Raw genomic sequence first — 17232 nt, 5'->3', positions numbered from 1 at the left:
TCATTATAAAGGGTAGAGCTATAATCATCTACATAAATTCATACAAAGGCGCTGCCATCCCTTCTGAACAGAGACCTCTTGAAGATGGGATGAAGCACTAATAATACACTGCAAGGTAATTAAGTATGATGTTTTTCCCCTCCTGGGGCTCTTTGCATTTTAATTGGACAAAAGTTTAAGTCAAGTGAGTGAAACTCTGAGACCTCAGTGGGTTGAGAGGCTTTCAGGGGAAAAGGGTGTGGGTGGGCTTGATTAACCTTTCAAGAGTCATTCCAATCCTACTACATAAGAAGCTTAGCCTCCCAGCCCTGGACAGTAGCTCTGTTGCCCACCCTTGCTGCTGCTTCTACCCCTACAGGGTAGCTCCATCTTAGCTCAAGGTCTGGACTTTGGAGTGTTTGTGACATCCTTGTCCACAGTCCCTCTTCCTCAGCTTTATGTCCCTAGATCTTTCTGAAAATATAATTCATAACCAATCATCTTTAACTCCTGTTTCACACTTAAAATAAAATTGTCCCTTATGTATCTGCATAGTCCTCACATTATCATGTAATTGCTTATGGGTTCTCTTTCTTCCAGGGGGCATGATGTTTCCTCCAGGTGTTCCCCCAGTCTTGTCTGTCTAACTTCTCCAGGCTCACTGGGACTTAGTTGCTCTTTTTTTTTTCTGTTTCTTAAACACATCATGCTTCTTCCCACCTCAGGACCTTTGCACTTGCTGCTCCCTCTGCCTAGAAAGCTGTTCACATGGCCAGCTCCTTCTCATCAATAAGTCCTAAGTCAGATGCCACCTCTCTGAGAGCCTTTTTCTGTCATCCCCTATAAAGAAGCCACCAACCTCCAGCTACTCCATCACACTCATTTGTTTTGTTTTCCTCATGGTACTTATCTATCTGATATTATCAGATTTGTTTTGGTCTCTTAAAAAAAAAAAAAAAACTTCAGTAGAGTGCCTTTCACATTATAGTTTCTCAGTATATGTCTGAAGTGACTCTTTCCATTTTCTGATGTCTAATGAAGTCTGAGAAATGCTGGTTGGGTTCTTATCAAAGATGAACAAACTGTTATTTTGTCTTTATGAGTAAGTACATTTACACTGTGTGATAATCATTGCACAAGGTAGAAAAGATGTCTTGCCTGGCCAGCTCCTTCTAGTCACTATTTTGGGTCTTAGAAACAGGCTGAGAGCAGTCACAACAGTAATTTGCTCATGGATAGACTAATCAACAATGTCAATTGTCTTGTCTCCAATAATCTTGGATTGACATTTTGAGCCCCAACAGCACGTCAGGATATCTTTTAAGAACAGCTTCAGTGATGCCTTGAACCCTGTGCTCCACTGTGGCTTAGCAACCAAATCCATCTATAACTGGAGTTTGGATTATATTCCACTAATGTGTTTGTTAACTAGCACTTAGGCCAAAATTCATCTGCCATTTTTTACTTTGCATAGTTTATCCCTCTCATTTTGGCATATCATTCCCTATAAAAATTCAGTATCATTTTCAAATTTAGAGATTTTACTATGCACTCTCTTTTCCAAAACATAATAGATCATTAAATCAGATTGGCTTAGGAGTGATTCCTTGGGAACTACCACAATGTACATTACCCCATTTAATAATGGTCCTTCCCTATTACCTTGATATTATTCTTTATCCTTAATAAAACTCTCTGTCGAATACTAGGTTTAGTTATTGGTGTGAAAAAGTTTCAAAGACTTTTCCAAGAATAAAATACATTCATGACTTCCCTTTCCCCTATACATTTATTTCCCTTCAGAAAGAATTACATAGATCAGTCAAGCACAGTTTATTCTTACAGGAGCCAACTTGGTTTTTCTCAAATTGACAAGTATTTGGTAATCCTATTTTTTTCTTCCTCCCTTTCTTTCTCTCTCCCTCCCTTCCTCCCTTCCTTCCTACCCTCCTTCAGAGAGAGCAACTGTGTATGCGCAAGCTGGGAGGAGGAGGCAGAGGGACAGAAGAGGGAGACAGAGAATCCCAAACAGGTTCCATGCCCAGCTCTTCCAAGATGGGCTCAATTACATGACCCTGAGATCATGACCTAACCCAAAATCAGGAGTTCCTGGAAGCTTAACTGATTAGCTACCCAGGTGCCCTGGTAAGCCTATTTTTAATTTAGGATTCCACTAATGTGTGGATATCTCACTTTAAGAGGCTTGATCCTCTCCCATATTTATCAGACTGGGCAAATAATAATTAAGTCTACACCTCAATTTTCAGTCTTTTTTGCTAACACAAGAAGCAGGTACAAAAGAACAGTAAAAAAAAAAATCACCAGGCCTACCTTATTATTTTTAAAAATTATTTTACAATATGATAAAAATTGATGTCCACATGCACCTTCAGCTATTGGGAAACCTGTGGCAAAATTAGATAAAAATGATTTAATCAAAATCGCCATGTTTTCAAAACACCTGCATGGCTCAGTCTCTTAAGTGACCAACTCTTGGTTTCAGCTCAAGTCATGCTCACAGGGTCTTGAGATGGCTCTGCTTTGAGCAGGGAGTCTGCTTCAGATTCTCTCTCCCCATCCTCCCAACACTCTCCCCGCCCCCTGCACCCTCCCAGCCCCCCATGCACCCCTGTGCACATGCATGTGCGCGCACTTGCTTTCTGTCTCTCAAATAAATAGATAAATAAATAAAGTCTTAAAAAAAACCCTATCATGTTTTCCCTTCCCTTAAGCACCCCTTATAAGAGTTCCCACAGGGGTTCATTTCCTATTCCTTTTTTCTCTAGATTTGTCTCCTAATTAATTCTGTCATCATCCTCTCATCCAAATATTGTTACAGCTCCTTCCCTAAGCTTTATATATATTTTTCCCTTTCATCTCTAACTCACTAACTCTGTATTTGGTTTCATTGCTTATAGCCAGTAGTTGATAATAATGAATTTTAGCTTGAAATACTCCTGTAGCCTTTACTTTACGGTCATCGATGTCACTCTTAGAAGTTTTAAATGGATGTTAGTGCATTATTCCTTTTTCAAGAACTTGAAATGCTAGTAACTCTAAAAGAAGTTTAAACCCATCTATTATTCTCTAGCATACTTCTTTAAACAATCTGAGCAAATAAAATATTTAATCTTTTTCCTTTATTCTGCTCTCTCTGATAGAAACCCAGTACTCTTGATTTGTTAATATGGCAAATAAATTCTCCTTTGAAAGACACGATGGTGGTGTACTTGTGCTTAGGGTTACAGCTAGAAGCTCTAAGCTTCCAAGTGACAATTTTAGAGACCGCTCCTTTAACCTTCATTAATTGCAAAATAAACAGATCTATGAAGGTAAACCTTCAGGAATCTGTAGTAGATGTTCAAAGCTTTTCAGTGTTTTGAAGTCATTGAATACAATCTTCCAGTGGATTTGGTTATTGTTTGTTTGTTTTTCTTTAACAGTTATATTGACATATAATTCACATACCATACAATACACTCTTTATGCCACTTCCTTCCATAAGCAACCACTAATGTACTTTTTGTTTATCAAGATTTCTCTATCCTAGCCTTTCATAGAAATAGAGTGATACAGCATGTGGTCTTTTGTGACTGATTTCTTTCTCTTAGCATAATGCTCTCAAGGTTCAGTTATGTTGTAACATTGTATCGTACCTTGTTCCTCCACCCCCCTCCCCAGCCAATACTATTCCATTGTATGGATATACCATATTTTATTTATCCACTAATCATTTATTTGATAGGCATTTGGATTGTCTCTACCTTTTGGCTATTAAGAATTATGCTGCTATAATATTTATGGACAATTTTCTCTTTGGATATAAGTTTTCATTTCTCCTAGGCCCATACTTTGGAGCAGAATTACCATATCATATGGCAATCTTATGTTTAATCATTTGAGGAAGGCCAGACTGTTTTCCAAAGTAATTGTGCCATTTTACATTCTCACTAGCAGTGTCCAAGGGCTCTTATTTTTTTATGTACTTGCCAATGCTTGTTATTATCTGACTTTGATTCTAGCCACCCTAGTCGGTGTGAAGTGGTATCTTACTGTGGCTTTGATTTGTGTTTCCCTGATAATAACAATGTTGAGAATCTTTTTGTGTGCTTCTTTGCCATTTGAATGTTTTCTTTGCATAAGTGTCTATTCAGATCCTCTGACCAATTTTGAGGTTTTATTATTGACTTGTCAGAGTTCACCATATATTTTAGATATACATCCCATAATACAAAAGTTTTTTAATTTGATGATGTGCAGTCTACCTATTTTGTTGTTGTTTTTGCTTTAGACATCATATCTAAAAAACCCTTGTTAAATCTAAGGTTGTGAAGATATGTCTATATGTTTTCTTCTAGGAGTTTATAGCTTTTGCTCTTCTGTTTATCTTTGATCCATCTTGAGTTAATTTTTATATATGTCATAAAATAAGGATCCATATTCATTCTTTTGCATGACTATCCAGGTGTCCCCAACACATTTGTTGAAAATACTGTTCTTTCCCCATTCAATGGTTTTGGCAACCTTGTTGAAATCAGTCGACTATAGATTTATGCATTTATTTCTGAACTCTCAATTCTATTCCATTGATTTATGTCTCTGTGATAATACCACATTATTTTGATTACTGTTGTTTTGTAGTAAGTCTTGAAATTGAGAATGTTAGTCCTACTTTTTCCTTTTCAGAATTGTTTTAACTATTCTGGGTCCCTTGAAACTCTATTTGAATTTTATAATCTGCTTGTCAACTTGCAAAAAGAAGTCATCTGGAATCTTGTTAGAACTTTATTGTATCTATAGATCATCTTGGGAATTATTTACATCTTAACAGCATTTTCTGATCTATGGACATGAGAATGTTTTCCCATTTAGTTTTTATTTAATTTCTTTCAAGAATATTTTTAGTTTTCAGAGTATTAGTTTTGCACTTCTTTGTTAAACTTATTCCTAAGTATGCTTTTTTTAGATGCTATCATAAATAGATTGTTTTCTTATTTTCATTTTTAGGTTGATCATTGCAAGTATAGAGATACAATTGATCTTTATATATTGATCTTGTATCTTGCAACCTTGATGGATGAATTCATTCACTAGTTCTAATAATTTTTTAGTGGGTCCCTTAGGATTTTCTGTATACAAGAGTATGTCACCTATGAATATAGTTTTATTTATTCTTCTCCAATCTGGATGCCTTATATTTCCTTTTCTCACCTAGTTTCCCCCATATTTGTAAGAGATACTGTTCTATAGTTTTCTTTTCATGTGTTTGTCTGGCTTTGGTATCAGGGTGATATTGACTTCATGGAATGATTTGGGAAGGGTTCCCTCTTCCTCTGTTTTTTTTTTTTTTTTTTTTGGAAGAATTTGTGAAGAATTTGGATTTATTCTTCATTGAATGTTTGGTAGAATTCAGTGGTGAAGACATCTGGGCCTTGGTTCTACTTTGTGAACATTTTGGGAGGTTACTGATTTGATCTCCTCACTTGTCATAGTTCTATTCCAATTCTCTATTTCTTTTTGAGTCAGTTTCAGTAGAATGTGTCTTTCTTGGTTCCTGATTCTCTATCTGAGCTTTCCCACTTGATTTTCTGTAAGTGCTGGCGGCAGATGTGATAAATCTATGCCAGGACTGTGAACCAGAATGAGTGTGGCTGGCTGCAAGACTTGGAAAGAAAAAAAAAAAAATCAGTCAGGGGTCAACAACCTGTGAATCAATAGAAGCCAGAATGTGCATTAGCAGGGAAGTCAGGACCAGCCATGAAATAGAGCCAGTAGGACGCTAGAGCCCAGAGGGAGGATAAGAACCAGGAGGTATGCAAATCTGGGAAGGGAAAAAAAGCAAAAAAAAAAAAAAAAAAAAGACAGACTAGGGTTCAGACAGAAACGTCAGAGCCCAGCAATGAGATTAGAAATAATGCCTGGCACTGCACCACCCTCAACCACAACCCAGGAGGTTTTCTGAGCATGTGGTGAAGGTTGTTCCTAAGCTTGGTGCCCTGGGATGCAAGGATACAGACACGTGGGACTATCTGACCACATTAGCGAATGAGAAGAGGAGAAATGAAGTAGTGGGAGAATTGTAAAATGATCTATATTGCCTGTTCAAGACATATCCTAGAACCCAGCCCCTTACCTATGACTGAGAACTACCAAAGAAAAAAATTAATTTAATTTAATATTAGTATATAGAATTTAAAATCCATTCTCAAACTATACATGACTATACCAAACAATGCACAATTAGACTGACATTTTATATGTCCCAGAAGCAAGAAATTATTTTCTCATATTTTGGAATATAAAAGCTGAGCCATTTATTCCAAATAATTCTCTTCCAAAAAGCATGGGTAACATGAGTCCATTAAATAAATAAAAGAAGTAAAATGGAAAATATTTCTGATCACATATTTGATTAAAATATTTAGTATTGTGTATCTGGAAAAAGACAATCCCTTGAGGAATACAAATTCCAAGTAAGATGGGGTTTATTTTAAAGAGAGAAAGCCACAGCTATGCTAATAATCCCTTTTAAGATTTTGTGGATAACATGAGACCCACAGTAGTATCTAACATAAACATGTAAGGAGATTTGAGAGAAACACAACAAAAATAAACTGTGAGAATCACCCCTACAAAGTTTTTTCCACCCTCTGGCTCTTTTCGCCTCTGAAGGAAAGGACAAAAACTCCTAGGAGAGGAGAGAAAGATAAAGAAGAATCAGGCAAGTGCATTTATAAACTATCTCCTTAAACACTGCATTAAGTGATAGATATAGACTGATGATTTGATTTGGTATTAAATGAGTCAGGACTCTTAGGTTTAGGTCTGCAAAACCAACACAAATGAGCTTAACTCCAAAAGTAGCTTGTTGGTTCATATTAGTTGAAAAAGCTAAGGGATGAGATGGAGATGGAGGCTGCTCTTTGCTTTCTCACTCCCTGCATCTCTTGGCTCTGATTTCTTCTTCTGTGAAGTTCCCAGAGCTGCCACATAGCCATGATTGAAACCTTTACCATCTCCACTATTGTAGCTGAAGTAACCTCTTGAACAATTTGTATTCTGCAGAACACCCTCCACTTTACCATTAGAATTGCCTTTCTAAAATGCAACTCGCAACTCAGAACAGGACAAACTCCTGTTTAAACCCTCCTATTACCCCCAGGACAAAATCCAGCCCTCCAGGCACACAGCTGCAGTGTGACTTTTGACCTGGCTCCTAGGTGTCTCACCAGCCTTGTTCTGGCCCCTCTCCTTGCACTGCCTGTATTGATCACACTGAACTAATCCGTGTTCCTCCCTCATGACATGCCCTTTTGCATCTTTGTGCCTTTGCACACACTGTGCCTTGACCTGAAATTCCCTTCATTTTTTTGGTCCCCACTCCCTATCCAATGAACAGTCATTCTTTAAAGACACCATCTCCTTTAGAAAACTTATGAATCCTCCCAGACTGAGTTGGGTGTCTGTGCTAGGCAGGTCCAAGCACCCTGAGCTTACTTTAATTATATCACTTTATTGTCATTTTCTGTTTATTTGTGTTTTCATCTAACAGACAGTAATTTCTCTGAAGACAGGGTCCTTATCCTAGCATAAAATCCTGGGAAGAATAGATCCATAATAAATATCTTAAAAATGTAAATGATACTCTAAAAACTACACAGAAACCCAAAGCCTAGGAGGCTAATTAAAGATAGAGTCTTTCAGAGAATCAAATAAATAATATGTGGGGCAAATTTGAAAAACATTTCATAGGACACAGAAAATTGATAAAGAGATAAAAATAGATATGATAAAATTGAGTATCATAAAAATAGAAAGCATAGTGGATAGTTGCTTCTTGTGTTCCAGGTCTATTTTCTCCTTTTAGAAATCTTTCATCCCATACCTAGTGTGGCTATGAATCATATGACCCCCCTCTCTGCCATGAGAAAGTACATGTAACTCGTGCTGATCACCCTACTCCCTTAGACCTGGAAATGGAACCAGTGAACCAGGAATAGGAATGGCCTAATCCCCTGACTTTGCCCCAACTCAGCAGGGCCAATTAACATTTTTATGAAGGGACTGATATGGGTCCCACTTGGAATCTCGAATTGTGAACTGCCAGGGAGCACGTCTGGTGTCAAGTAAAGCAAGCCCACCTGAGAATTAAGTCAAAGGACAAGGACAAGGATTGCTGAAAAGTAGAGATGGCATTTGACTTACAGTTTTGAATCATTGCATCCAGACATATCTGAAATCAGATTTCACAAACTCCCAATTGCGTGAGACCTAACTTTTAAAAAAGATTTACTTATTTATTTGAGAGGGGAGAGGCAGTGGAGGAGAGGGAGGGACGAGCAGACTCCATGCTGAGTGCAGAGCCCAACATGGGGCTCAGTCACACGGCCTGGAGACCACCATCCTGGCTGAAACCAAGAGTCAGTTGCTCAACTGACTGTATCACCCAGGTGCCCCATGAGACCTAAGCTTTTACTCAAGCAATAAGACAAAGATTGGTAACTGGAAGCGGAATATAGCAAGCGTCAAGCTCTAAAATGTAGAATTGTCTGAGCTGAGGTGTGATGAGAATTCTTCTGTTTTTCTGTTCCCACATGAGTACTGAACATCTGAGTTATGAGGTAGACACAAAATAGACTATTATCTGTTGTAGTTTGGAAATCTGATCACATGTTTCCTGTGGCTAGTGTTTTAGTGGCTTGCAGAAAATGTCAAGATATTGGAGTTAGTTAATGACTTTTTTTGATGATTTTAATGATGCCAAAAAAAAATAGTCTTCATCAAATAGTTAAACAGAGAGTCAAACATATTATTCAGCAATAAAAAGAAGTGAAGTACTAAAGCATGCCATAACATGATGAACCTTGAGAATATTCTGAGGGAAAGATGTCAACCACAAAGGACCACATAATGTATGATTCCATGTATATGAAATGTCTGCAATGAGGAAGTCTATAGGGACAGAAAGTAGATTAGCAGTTTGCAGGGATGGGAGGTTGGGAATATCAGGAGGTGAGGAGGTGAGGTTTCTTTTTGGGTAATGATAGTGTTCTAAAATTGATTATGGTGTTGGATGTACAACTCTGTCAATATACTAAAAGCTGTTGGTGTGTATACTTGAAATGGGTGAATTATATGTGTCCTATGAAATTCTCAATATGATATATACACTCAGATCTGGCCTCAACAGCAAACAGCAAGGCGATACCATGTGGCTTTGCTGAGAGGCACTTTCGACCTCTAACCTGCAATCTCCATACCCAAGAGTCAGCTACTCATATTCATTTGGAGAAGTCTAAGAGCGCAATTCTCTCCTTGAAGCTAGAGTTAGCGAAAGTAAAAACTGGGAGGTGAGGAGTGTAGTGGAAGATAAGCCTGACAAGGGTCGAAGATTGGCCCCTGGGCCTTACCCAGGCACTTCCTGCTATTACTTCTCTGACCAACAAAAGCAAGAGTAATTCCACTGCTAAGAGACAACCACTGTACATAATCCAGAGAAAGATTATGTGTCTTGGGGTGTTGGGCCTCATGGAGGGACAGAAGATGGGAGGAGTACAGTTAAACCAAGAACTAGGGGATGGGCAGACAATCAAAGTCTGTGGCAAAGAGAAAAAGCCACTGGGCTAGGGATTTAGGTTCAAGAATCATGGATCTTTCCAGATCTCTGGTTTTGGCTACTTGTTCTTAGAGTTGACAATGCAGAAGAAGTCCATTGCCAGAAAAGGGTGTTTGCTCTTTCTGCCAGCAGTGAAAGTCTATGCCATAGAGTGGGGACTGGAAGTTGGTCTCCCGTTTTTAAATGAAATATTTTGTTGTAGTTTCTTATTTGACCCCCTGTATTGAAATCCTGAATATGTTGGGGGTAGTTATATTTCTTATCTACCCATATGCTGTTAAATGATGAGTCATCTGGACCTGAAATCCTGGTGTTTGGAATAGTACGTGGGAACTGGATGAGTTTTGGCATTTCTTCTTTTGGGGAAGAAGAGAGTGTGTATTCATTTGTGTAAGAGGAACTTGTGTTGTCATAGGGAGGAACACTTTTTAAAATAAATGTACAGGGATGCCTGGGTGGCTCAGTCAGTTGAGTGTCTGACTCTTGATTTTAGCTCAGGTCATGATCTCAAGATTATGAGATGGAGCCCCACATTGGGTTCCACACAGGGCATGGAGCCTGATTAAGATTCTCTCTCTCCAGGAGGCCTGGGTAGCTCAGTTGGTTGAAGTCTGACTCTTGATTTTGTCTCAAGTCATGATGTCTGGGCCATGGGATAGAGTCCTTTATCAGGCTCTGTGCTCAGTGTGGAGTCTGTTTGGGATTCTCTCCTTCTCTCTGACCCTCTCCCTCTGCCCTTTCCACACCATCTCTCTCTCTCAAATAAATTTTTAAAAATCTTAAGAAGAAAAAGATTCTCTCTTTCCTTCTTCTGCCCCTCCCCACCCCTCCCTCTCTCTTAAAAAAAAAAAAAAGAATGTACAGAAATAAGATTGTGTGTGTGTATGTGTGTGTGTGGTATGCTGAGTAGTTTAGGGATGGAGGGGAACTTTTGTATTTTGTAACAGCTTGATCCACATCTGGTGGGCATATAATACATGCCCCTCCGTACTCGGGTCATAGGGGCATCACATATTAAAGCCAACAAGAATTACTATTTTAGTAAAATATGTATGCTTCCGGGGGAGAAAAGTCTTTCTCCTAATGATATCTCAAGTCATCTATAAGCCTGAAGCTCCTGGGAGCTATTTTTGCTTCCATTTTTCAGAGAATCTTCCAGAGAACAAAACTACTAGGGAAGGCAAGAAGGCAAAGACCGAGAGCCTTTTTTGTTCTTTATGGCAGCCCCAGCACTAAAAACAGTGTCCGGCACATAGCACTCAGTAAATTAAATGTTTGTTGAATGAGTAAAATCAGAACTGAAAAATAGAAAGAGAGAATGAGAGAGAGAGAGAGAGAGAGAGAATGAAAATGCTGGTAACCTGGTTTGAACTTCTCGTTCCAGTTGTGTTTAGAGCCAATCGTACCCCTTCAACTTCCCAAGTACCCCAGCCAGCTAATTCCCTTTATTTTTAAAATTAATGTGGTAAATATTAAATTGGCTCACGTGGTAAGACTCCAAGCCTGAGTAGCATGACTTCGTGTACACCAGAGGCTAGAAAACGGAAGTCTGCATGACTCAGATGCCTTTGTGCTGGGGGTTTCTGTGTATGACACGTCCCCACCAAATAGACGCGTCTGAATGAGATTTTAAAGGGGGAGACTCAGAGAGAATCATGGGTGGCTCTACAGGCTCTCCTGGTGGCCGAGGCATTTTGATACTTTTGCAGCAGCTAGGACAGAAACGCTGATGTCCAGTCAGTCCCTAGCTCTGTGTAATCAGCCAGGATGGCAGTGATTTCCTGGTCTGGCAACTTTGGGGACCAGGAAAGGGGCAGCATCATCTTCATTTAAGTTAGCGATGTAGCCACTCACTGAAGCAGATTTTAGGTGTAGCTTCAGGAGTTGTTCTGAAAGTCCAGCCTGTGACTACAAGTCTTTTGATCATTCTCTAGTAAGTTCATAGTCTTGAGTAAGTATCTCCCACCTTAACCTGGCTAGAGCCAATTCTGTTTTCTTCAAGGAAACTCTGACCACGACAACAGATTTGATTTTCTGTCAGTAGCAACTGCAAGAGTCCAGAAAAGCCTCTTAGAAATTCCGAAGGTAAAAACAACAAAGGAGAAGAAATAATGAAACTATGAGAGAACTTCCAAGTATATAAACAGGGGAAATGGTATTTTCAGTGGAAAAAAAATATCGGCCTAGTCTCAGACCTCTGTAAAACACCAAATCCCACAAAACAATGAAACAATATCCACAGAAACTTGAGGGGATGCTTGAGGGGATGCTGTCATTTATGTGTAATGTCAAACAAATGGCATTCTCAGATGTAAAAATCTCAGATCAGACCGTTTATATGTCCTGTCTCAAAAATTGCTCAACATGGGCTTTCTTGCAGAGAGCAAAACTAAAGAATACGAACGTTGAGAATTAGTATCAGGGGGAAAAAATGTTGCCAACATACAACAGAACCAAATAAATATATAAAAATAAAATTCATAAGTATATCATAAAAGTGAGTGCAAAACAAAAACAATTGTAAAGAAAATTTGTGATTTTTTTTTTTTTAATAGGATGGCATATCAGGGCTCTTTGCAAGCAGTAGAAATGAACTCTGAGCAAAGACAGGAATTCATCAGAGAGCTGTGGGGTAGCCACAGAATCAAAACAAAAAACAGAATCAAGTCTCAGAAAGGGTAGGAATCAGAGCAAGCTCAGGGATCCAGAAGAAACTAATAGACCATCTCAAGTCATTAGAGCTGCAGTGTTCTGCTATCACCATTACTAGTTTTTTTCAGGTGAAAGCAAAGTGCTTCTGGTCTACTCTGATTATTTAGAATGTAGAAAAGAGCATTTCCTAGTTCTGTCACTGTGTTCTAGTGCCTGAGACTGTAGGATTTTCCCCATAGGTATGTGGAATTGTGCTTACAGCTAGGGTCACTGTCCAATCATGTCAACCATAGTCATTCTTCAAGACTGTGGGGATGCTTCCAACCTTCTTAGCAGGCTTTCCCCCACATCTCATTGGTCAGAATGGCATCATATTCCCTTTCCTAAACCAATTAATGCAAGGAGAATGGAATTGTTTAGACTTGGATTTGGTCTAATTAAAATTCATCCCTGGGTACTGGGGAGGAGTTCAGTCTCCTTGAGGCGCATGGTTGTCTTATAACTTTAAAATAAAAAAGGCATTGTGTTGAGCAAGTAAAAACAGCTGTTGAGTAAGCCACAAACAGTGGCATTAATATCTGAAATTTCCTCAGGGATATAGTATTGCCTTTGATTTACTATTTTAATAGGGAGAGGAAATTCTAGTATCTTCCATTTTGGGAAAATATCTGGGGATTTTTGCCAGTTGTTGAGAATATTCCATTCAACACAGTAACTGGAGAAAAATCCACAGGATGAAGGGGTTTAGGGTTTGTGTCAAATTTCATTTATTTTACCTGACCCAGATATATCCTTACTATGATAGGTAGTTCTCAGTGAATTTCTATCAGCTCAGAGCTAGTATCTAAAAGTTTCCCAAAAGCCTTAATTATTTCTCTCATCCTAGGACATAGTCATCCTCTTAAATGACTTTTAGGAATATCTAAGGGTAATCGTCAAAGAATCAACTTTTGCTGTTATGACTACTAGTCTCCCCTTCAACTAAGATGAATCTGTAGATTCAGCTCTAGAAATTGGGTGACTCTCTACTTTCTTGGCTCAGATTAAGATCCTATTCAACTTACCTAGGGTATTTGATTCTATAAGCCAAGTAAGACTTTAGTGAGGACTCTATGCTGAAAGAGACATAGCAAGAGGTTTCTGAAAGTGAAATAATTCTGATGACCAAGTTGCTCTTCCTACCTGTTGTAATCATGCCCACTTTGCTCTGTTGATGGAGGCTATCTCGCTTCTGCAGTCCCAAGATTATGCCTTCCCAAATGAAACTGAGAACATATTTCAACTGCAAATTTCCCACTAGCAATTTCCAACATTTAGAAAATAGTGAAGCATTAAAAAAAAAGAAGAAGAAAGAAAGAAAAAGATACTGGCATTTCCCTCAGCAGTGCAGGTCTCAAGACCTTGGGGAAGGGATAGTCATTCCAGTCCTTGGGGCAACATTTATGGGTATATAAGCAGGACACTTATAATGGATCTTTTCCAGCATTCCTATCTCAAGGAGTCGTTAATTTCCTTCCTGTATATATGCCAAGGGATTTTTGGCATCTCCACTTTCTTTAATGAGGGCCAGTGTTGGAGCCTGATTTGCTTTATCCAACGAATTTAGACATCCAACTGCTTGAGCCAACACTTTGAATGCAGTGCTTCTGATAAGTGCATCCACACTGACAAATTCAGTCCAGTCTAAAATTATGTTTCACTCTTCTTGGTCGAGTGCTTTCAACATATATTCCCACAAAAATTTCAACAGTACGTACTTTTTTAAAAAGTAGCAAATCTTCTGTAGTCCTTACAATGTAAAAACCTTCTCTTGGCAAAAGGAGAGTCCTGACCAACTATATCAGGCCAGTGTTATTGCCTGTTTGTGTTTCATGTGCTCAGTGCAACTTTAATTGAAGGACTCATCAGATTTATTATTTAAAGAATTTTAAAATTTGAGTATAGATGACACACGACATTACATTAGTTTCAGCTATATAATGTAGTGATTCAACACCTCCCTGTGTTACGCTGTGCCCACCACAAGTGTAGCTACATCTGGCACCATAACAATACTGTTATAATATCATTGACTGTATTCCCTATGTTGTGCCTTTTATTCCTGTGACTTTTTCATTCCATAACTGGAAGCCTGTATCTCCCACCCTTCTCCTATTAGCTCACCCCTCCCCCCTGCAATTCCCCTTTTCTCTGGTAGCCATCAGTTTATTCTCCGTATTTACAGGTCTGAATCTGCTTTTCATTTATTTATTTATTTGTCTTGATTTTAGATTCCACACATGAATGAAATCCTATGGTATTTGTCTTTCATAGTCTGACTTGTTTCACTTAGCATTATACCCTCTAGGTCCATCCATGTTGTCACAAATGGCATGATCTCACCCTTTTTTATGGCTATATGATATTCCATTATGTATCTCACATATATATATACCACTGTATATATACCATGTATTATAGATATATATTTCACATAGATATATCATATATACATATGCATGTATACACCACATCTTCCTTATTCATTTGTCTATCAATGGATAATTTGGTTGCTTCCATGCACTGGCTATTCTGAATAACACTGCAATAAATATAGGGCTGTAAATATCTTTTCGAATTAATGTTCTTGTTTTCTTTGGGTAAACACCCAGTAATAGATCGTAGAATTACTGGATCATATGATATTTGTATTTTTAATTTTTTGAGGTACCTCCTGTACTGTTTTCCACAGTGGCTGCACTGTTGTACATTCCTTTCAAAGGGGCAGGAGAGTTCCTTCTTCTCTACATCCTCACCAACACTTATTATTTCTTGTCTTTTTTATTTTAGCTGTTCTGACAAGTGTAAAGTGATATCTCATTGTAGTTTTGATTTGCATTTCCCTGGTAATTAGTGATGTTGAACATCTTTTCATGTTGTGTCTGTTGGCCATCTGCATATCTTCTTTGGAAATATGTATATTCAGGTCCTTTGCCCATTTAAAAAATTGGATTATTTGTTTCTTTTTTGTTCATTTTGGTGTTGAGTTGTATAAGTTCTTTATATATTTTGGGTATTAATCCCTTATTGAATATATCATTTGTAAAGATCTCCCATTCAGTAGGCTGCCTCTTTATCTGTTGATGATTTCTTTCACTGTATAAAAGCCTTTTATTTTGGGGCAGTCTGTTAAGCCACTGCTTTTGGCTTGAGTCATGACCCCAGGGTCCTGGGATTAAGTCCTGCATCGGGCTCCTTGCTCAGCAGGCAGCCTGCTTCTCTCTCTGCCTCTGCCTACATTTGTTCTCTCTGTTCTCTCTCTCTCTCTCTGAGAAATAAATAAATAAATCTTAAAAAAAAAAAAAAAGACTTTTATTTTTATGTAGTCCCAATAGCTTTTTGTTTTGTTTTGTTTCTCTTGGCAGAGGAGACATATCTAGAAAAATGTTGCTATGGCCAATGTCAAAGAAATTACTGCCTATGTTCTTTTCTAGGATTTTTATAGCTTCAGTTCTCATATTTAGGTCATTAATCCATTTTGAGTTTTTTTTGTGTGTGTAGTGTTAGAAATTGGAGGACTTACTGTATTTAAAATGCCAGGACTGGTGTGAACAAAAGATAAGAGCATTCCCCCCAAATCCATTCCCAGAGGTTCTCAAAAGCCTTGAGAGTAGGAGGTGTTAAAATCAGTTAAGGATCCTTTGCAAAATGTACATACCTGTTCCTTCCTCCACGGATGAATCAGATGTTGGGGGAGGTTGGGGCAGGGACGTCATGCATATTAGAAAAGTTCTCTAGATTTTCTGGTAGGCACCATCCTACACTTTAAAGTCATGATCCCTACAACCACTACTACATACCCATCTTAATCGTGCATATAGTTTAAGGAAAAGGATGAAGTTGATGTTTACAATTACTTATAAGGAGAGTGACTCTTCTTACATTGTGATAAATTGTGTTCATGTTCATTTTCATTCATAAGAACATGTTCTTAATAGAGTCTGCTCCTTTAGGCTGGTTTGTGGAATGAGAAGACACAGAACAGAATTGCAGCCACTGGCAGAAACCATGAACAATATACAGATGCTTGTTCTCGGAAGCTATAGAGATTCGAGTTGTTTGTTACTTCAGTAAACCTGACTAATATACATAAAATGATCTTTTCTTTCTTTTTTTTGAGAAGGGTGGTGAGTACCTGGATGGGTTTGATTAGATATTTGAAGCGACACCAAAGCTTGGATTCAGGGTATGAACTAGAGAGAGCTGAATTTCTTTATTTAAGAAAGTAGAAAAACTGTTTTATCTGGTGGAGGGGGAATTGGCCAGGGAAATAAAATGGAGAGAGCAGAGGACTGAGCAATGAAGCAGGAGACTAGAGATCCAAAAGTTGTTAAAGGAGTTTTAAGTCCATATGCTTAACTTGTGGTTTCATATTGCTTCCATTTCAGATAAGTATTTTAAATATACATGCCATGTATGAGTATGTTTTTGGTGGAAATACAAGAAATGGGTTGAATATGTAGGAGACTCAAAAGGATTGTAAATAATGTTAATGAGTTACACCTACATGAATAAAATTGATAGCAATGGACACACCATATCCCTTTTAGGAAAGTTAGCCATTTTTAAAAATGTCAGCATTTCCTAAAGTCACTTTATAGGTTCATTTCCAGCATGTTTTCTTATCTTTTCGATTTCTGGGATTTGACAAAGTGATTTTAAAGTTCCCTTGGAAAGATGAACACACTGTAACAGCAAAGACAAAAATGAAGAAGTTGAGGAGTGAGGGGTAATTTATCCTATCCATCAAAATAGAGTAAAAATGCACAGTGCTGAGATAGAAAGAGCATGGGCTTTGGATCCAGTAAACTTACGTTTGAATGCCTGGCTCTGATACATTCCAGCTGTGTAGTCTTAGGTAATTAACTTAATATCTTTAAGCAAAATATGTGTTATAGATCCTAACTGTCCCATTCCTTCCTCCTCTCCCTGTAATCACATCCTTG

This window comes from Mustela putorius, unplaced genomic scaffold (assembly GCF_011764305.1).
Source record: "Mustela putorius furo isolate JIRA1106 unplaced genomic scaffold, ASM1176430v1.1 tig00000228_pilon_pilon_pilon, whole genome shotgun sequence".
NCBI lineage: Eukaryota > Metazoa > Chordata > Mammalia > Carnivora > Mustelidae > Mustela > Mustela putorius.
The sequence above is the reverse complement of the archived record's forward strand: the minus strand, read 5'-3'. Positions refer to the sequence as shown.